We start from the raw sequence: 6,000 nt of genomic DNA, 5'->3' as shown, positions 1-6,000 counted from the left end.
CTCATTCTACCCCATATCACTTGCATTAATAATTTATATTGGGATAGAAGACCTCATGGGATAAGATGAAAGACTCAGACCTGACAACCAATGAGGTTCAAGGGTATACTCACATTTCAAATGGACTGCTATAACTCTAATGGAGGCCTTTTTAGTAAAGAAAATAAGACTCCTGAGAGAGATTTCATGATAAAAGAATAAGACTGAAAAAGTGAGCCAGACAAAGTGGGCTTAAGGGAGGTATGGAGTATTGATTCTAGTACAGCTAGGTGGCTGATACCAGAACTCATCCCAGCCCAGCCACATAAGGGATGAGGAGAGGGAGGCAGGGGTGGAAGCAACACTTGGCAGAATGTAGCTATATGCATGTACAAGTTGAAAGAACTGAATTGAGCTCAAACAACTTTGCTGATACATTCTAAGGGAATGTAAAAGAGAACAATCATAAGATTTCTCAATATATCATCTTTGCCCAGGCGAATGAGTGGAGAACTTCATTACAATGGTATAATAAGGTAGCTTGATTAAGTAGCAATTTTTCATGTCAGATGGACCCAGTGATTGTAAGTTCCCCAGCAAGACTGGTAGCAATGTTGGTGGTGTCATGGGCTCACCACCTTCAACCATTATTGTGATAGTAGTGCTTGAGGAAGAGGTGGTGACAACAGCAATGGTGCTAAAGTTTAAAGTATTCAGTTGCCTAAAAGCAGCAGCAAGACCAGATAGCTGAATATGAGTGGCATATCTGTGGGACTAACAGAGCCTGGACCACAAAGCAATGATTTTACTAGTTGCGACAGTGAGTGAAAAGTTATTGATAGCTGCTATAAATCACTACAGTTCTATGGCCAAATTAAAGGGCTCACTCTCACTCCCACCTCTGCTCACATCAGTTAAGTATAATGCAGAAAAGGTTTCTCCTTCTCACTTCAAAAAGCAATAAGAAAGATTTCTGGTCTCCCAGTTATGACAATGGCAGCAGTAGAATTAGGAGAATTCCAGCCTTGAATGGCTCCTTAGTGTAGCAGTGGTGCCTGGGCTGCCTAATTCTTACTGGAAAGCAATCACATTCAGTGGCCATCGAGACAGATTCATAGACATATGTCAGTACTGTTGGAGATTCTCAGAAACATTGGTGTAGTAGAGCTCCAGAGAATACCCCCACTTCTTTCAGCAGGTGGGCGTTTGGGGCTTTGTTATTTAAATGTGAACATTAATATCAATTCGTCTTGATTCACTGTCTAGAGAAAGCTCAATACTTGAGCTACACAATTTAATATATAATTAGATAACTTAATAAATTATGTAAATCTTGACCGAGGCCTGTTTTGTACGAGGCATTATGGTAGGCACCATTCAGGATCAGTCAGTTACTATATGATCTCTGTTTGGAAAAAAAAAATGCTTATAATTTTATAGAAGTGGCTAGATGAGTGCAGAATGTCCATACTATAATGTCAAATACAAAAAAAAGGAAATCATTGTATGTTTTCTGCATACCATGTGCAGGCATTTAGATAGATAGATACTTAGAATTTAGTTTCAACAAGGCATGCATTGTGAGAAGTGCAAAGTCCCAAGGAAGAAGCAATTCAATCTTTCTATATGATTCAGTAATACTTTCAGGAGGAGGTGGGATCTGAATCAGCACTTGAATGGTAGATAGTATTTTGCAGGCACAGATGAAGAAATAAGAGTTTTTCAGGGAGAGACTCATGAAGGCATGAAAAGTGTAGGCATTTTGAAGGTTGGATGGATTACTAGGTATATGTAGGGAATTGTTTAAGGCAAAGCTAGAAAGGGAGGTTGAGGGACATGGTGAGGATTTCGTTGACAGTTAAAGGCAATAAAAAGCCAGTGAGTGTTTTTGAGCAGAGAAATAATAGGATTATCAGCCTCTGCATTATTTCCTAGTTTCACAAAACTGGACCTACTTAACTTCTTCCTTCAAAATGCAACCTTGCCCAAGTTCTCCTACCAGACGAAAAAAAAAAAAAAAAGCAGGGAATATTTCAACAGACTCAGCATCTTTACCTCTAAATCCAGTGGAGATTAGCACTGGCCACCCTTCATGACCTCTGGAGTTACCCTGTCGTTCCCATTTTGTTTCTAATGTATCAGATCACGAACCTGATTGCTCCTCTTGGAAACTCTTGTACTATCTATGCCTGAATCCTGAGGGAGCCTGCCATGACCTTGGGACACCATGGATGCTGTGAATACCCAGTAACTGGTATTCAGTCTTGCTTTTGGTGACCAGCCTCATACCAGTTCCCATTTTTCTTCCTCTTTTTTTCCTCCATATTATTTGTTCAACAATTATTCATCTTTGGGTCAGATTCATAAAATATAAAAATGATTTAAAAAAATCCTAATTTGGCAGCAGTATAGAAGATGGTTTGCTATAAAGATAAACAATTGGGAAAGCAATACAGAAATCCAAACAGAAGGTAATAAGGACTTGAATTGCGGCAGCATTCAGGGGAATTAGAAAACGGATAGGAATAACTAGTAATGAGAATGGCACATAGAAAGCACTTACTATTGCTAAATTAATTTAAAAAGAGAGAGATTTGTGGAAGAAGGGTGATTCAGAACTTCATAACAAGGTGCAGGGGATGGCGGATGAGAAATCAGAAGTGACTTGAAGTTCTGCACTTGGGTGACTAGGAAAGGAGTGACGTGAGCAACTGGAACACAGCTCTACCCAATCAGTTACCTAGCTCAGAAAAAAATGAATTTGAGAGCCATGAATGAGGCTTGCATTGAACTACTCTCTGCTGTAATAAAGTGAGAAACTAGAGAGTTTAGAATGGGATATGTTGAGCTGAATGATAAAATTGTTTTTTTTGTTGCTGTTGTTGTTGTTTTTTTAAGACTGAAGGAATATGTTTGAGGAAGATAGGCAGCATATATGTTGTTTGGGAATCTCAGATCTTAGTGTGATAGTTAAAGTCATTATGGTAGAAGAAGAGGAGGTATATAGAAAAAAAGGGCAAATTCATGCTTTTAGTCATGTATGTGATAGAAAAAGCTATCTGACTGGTTGGGATCAATGGCATTGACAAAGATGATAAGAGGAAAACGAGGAAGGGAAAATTCTAAACAAATGTTTAATCTAAGTAAAATTAGTGTATTTGCGAAGCAACTGCAGTTTCATTGTAAGTTCCTTACACATCTCCTCCCTCCTCCATCAGAATAACACATCTAAGTCTTTCTTATATAGAACCTCTGCAGCCATCCTTGGCTGGCTTCTCAAGTCCCCAGAAATTCTATGATTATGTCAGACAACACAAAATTGCCATTTTAGTAGGCCAAAATGGTTGAACATTTGAAATTTTATATGATTCAACCTAATATGACAGTGGGTTTCCAATGCAGGTATGCACAGCAGACTCTTTAGGCAAGTAAACATTCTTGGTTCTCCAACCCCAACCAGTTCTTCTACCTTGTCTAATGGGCTGGAATCCCTGTAAATTCTAAAATTTATCTTCCCTGAGAGAAGAAAGCACTGCCTTAGCTTAAGTAGGTTTCTATCTGGTTCCATTCATTGCTGTCTTTCTGTGTGTCATGACCCCATGCTTCTTGTCTTGAGCACTCAGGTGGTCATGGTCCCAATGGTGTGTGTGGAGAATGGTGGGAGTTCACACAGGATAAGTCTAACGGAGAACCAGCACATTCATGGACCTGGACAAGCATCACTCCAGCTGGGCCACCTCTGAGTAAGTTGTTTAGAAGTAAAGAGAAATGATAGACAGGACACAAGCTTGATACCTGTCGCATGAGACAGCTGGGTAATCTGCTGGATTGATGTAGTGCCCGGACAGCTTCTGGATGCAATGCTCCCTACAGGTCACACTTGTGAAATGGACAACAACTGAGGCTGCCTATTTTCCTAGATAAACCACAGCGCTCTCTCTCTCTCTCTCTCTCTCTCCCTCCTGTCCTTTCCTGAACTAGATGAATCTCATTTTAGGTTGACAGGGAAGCTCCTTTCCTCTATGCTTTTGTTCAGCATATTTAGTAAATACCCAGATCCCTTCTCTTTTGCCTTTTCCATGATACATCACCATTCCTCAGGTTCTTTTGCAACAAATCTTGTTGAATCTTCATAACCAAAGTTAATCAGCCAAAAATAGATTTCCTTCTCCTTGAAGGCAAGGATCACTTAATCCTAAAATTAAACTTCTGAAACAAAGGAAGAAAAGTAAAGTTTAATTTCCATATCAAAACAACCTTCAGCATTCATAAGCTGCCACAATAGGTTGTCCTGAAAAATGGTTAATAGTGATAAGTTGTTTTATACTCTGTATAAGAGGGTGTGTTTTGAGACATACACAAGAGCTACATAGCTAGAAAAGTTTCTGTAAAGGCTTACTAAACTGAGTAAGGGACACAAGGAAAATGAAACCTTACTTGGGGTAAACTGTGTTTATCACGTAAAGTTTGGAAAGATTCTGATCTGCTTATTGAAGAGCTTTGTCATTCTCCTTGCTTCTTTTGTCTGATTGGCCACCAAATGATATCTTCTGGAATAAATGGAAATTTTCAAAATTATAGTACTTAAAAAAAATTGCTGGGTACTTTCACAGCAAAACCGCCAAAACATGAAGCCATTGTGTAAGCACTGATTCTCTGAGGAAATGTATGGGCCTGGGGATTTGGGCTTTAAGGGCTGAGAGGCAAATTGTTTCCATCCATTGCCCTAAATTTAAACACGCCTACCATGTGTTTTCTTTGAGGAGAGAAAGTGTGGCATTTTATTTCTAGCCAGTTATCTGAAAGAAAAGGCAGGATTTCTATGGAGGGAGATAATGTCTGTGCACTATGAAGAATAATGATTTAAGCAGTTTAGCTACTACTCTGCTTCTTGTCTGCAGGCAAGGGAAAGTAGATAGCTGAAGTTTTGCTGGAAAGAAAGGTGGTCCCTTTCTTTCTATCTCTTGCTATCCCCCCTGTGACTCACTCGTTCCTCTAAAACACACACATATGTGTGTCACCAGGACACTTGTGTGGTTCTTTCAGCCAAGGAGTAGATTTTAGTGCTTTTTGTGGGAAGTCAGATAAGTAGTGTTCATTATTATTAGCAAAAGCAGTTGATTCTAACCCACTGAGAACAATCCTGAGGGTAACTGGCTGACATTGGTGTGCACTGTGCTTTTCCTTTCACCTCGTTGTGACTATTGGTGTGGTCGCACCCTGAGGCCTTCCCAAATATTTTCTGTGTGACCGAAAGTTAGTCCTTTTTATTGATAATATTTCTGGTTTTCTTTTGGTCCTTAAATAGTTCACTTTTTAGGAGGCAGGAAGGGGAACAGGGAGTTGGAGATGCTGAGGCTTTTAGTCAGGCGATTAGAATTGGAGAAGGGATTTTACCACATCTGGAACTTGAAATTTTCCACCAAGTTTAGTGCAGTTACTAAGACACCAGTCAAGTTTCATAGCTGAAACAGGCCATAGAAATCGAATAAACTGTACTGAGGTCATGAAGGGGACAGATTTCTAAAATAGATTTTTTTGGAGGGGGAAAGACCCATGACCAATCGACTCTCTATCTCTCAAGAAGAACATTTGTTTTTCAAAGCAAGAAGGTGTGTCTCCCAACCCATTTCCATATCCTCGTAGATGGCTGAATTCCAAATACCCTGTCATTATCTTTGAGTTTATAAATGAATCGTTCTGAAGATCAACTAAATAATCCTTTTTTCTTTTTTGGAAACTAAAGAAACTAGCAAATTGTAGAATCTTTAGCTATAAAAGGTAGCCTCTGCCAAATTAAATGAAGCTGCATAATGGGGGAATGACCCCGTATGAGGGGAGATATATTAGATCCATTCAGCTTGTGCCATCGCCATCAAGCAATAGCAATCTGGCAACATTTCAGATGACGCTCTACTTTGGCACACGTCCCTCTGGAACCTCTAGATGTGCTCTTTTCTCTATATGGAGTTTAGTAATAATTATTTTCAGAGCTATATTTTAATGTTAAAATGGAACAGG

The 6,000-nt window shown here is 39.4% G+C and overlaps 1 long non-coding RNA gene across 1 annotated transcript in view; it reads left to right on the top strand.

Moving 5' to 3' along the window:
* LOC111729782 overlaps nt 1-6,000 on the top strand; it is a 44,895-nt gene that overhangs the window by 6,199 nt on the left and 32,696 nt on the right. Inside the window, exon 3 of the long non-coding RNA XR_002776389.1 lies at nt 3,603-3,722. This is a non-coding gene — a long non-coding RNA (uncharacterized LOC111729782). The remainder of the gene's footprint in view (nt 1-3,602; nt 3,723-6,000) is intronic.

Source organism: Pteropus vampyrus, unplaced genomic scaffold (assembly GCF_000151845.1).
Source record: "Pteropus vampyrus isolate Shadow unplaced genomic scaffold, Pvam_2.0 Scaffold281, whole genome shotgun sequence".
In the NCBI taxonomy this organism is placed as follows: Eukaryota; Metazoa; Chordata; class Mammalia; order Chiroptera; family Pteropodidae; genus Pteropus; species Pteropus vampyrus.
Note: the sequence above shows the minus strand (reverse complement) of the source record. Positions and strands in the feature narration are given on the sequence as shown.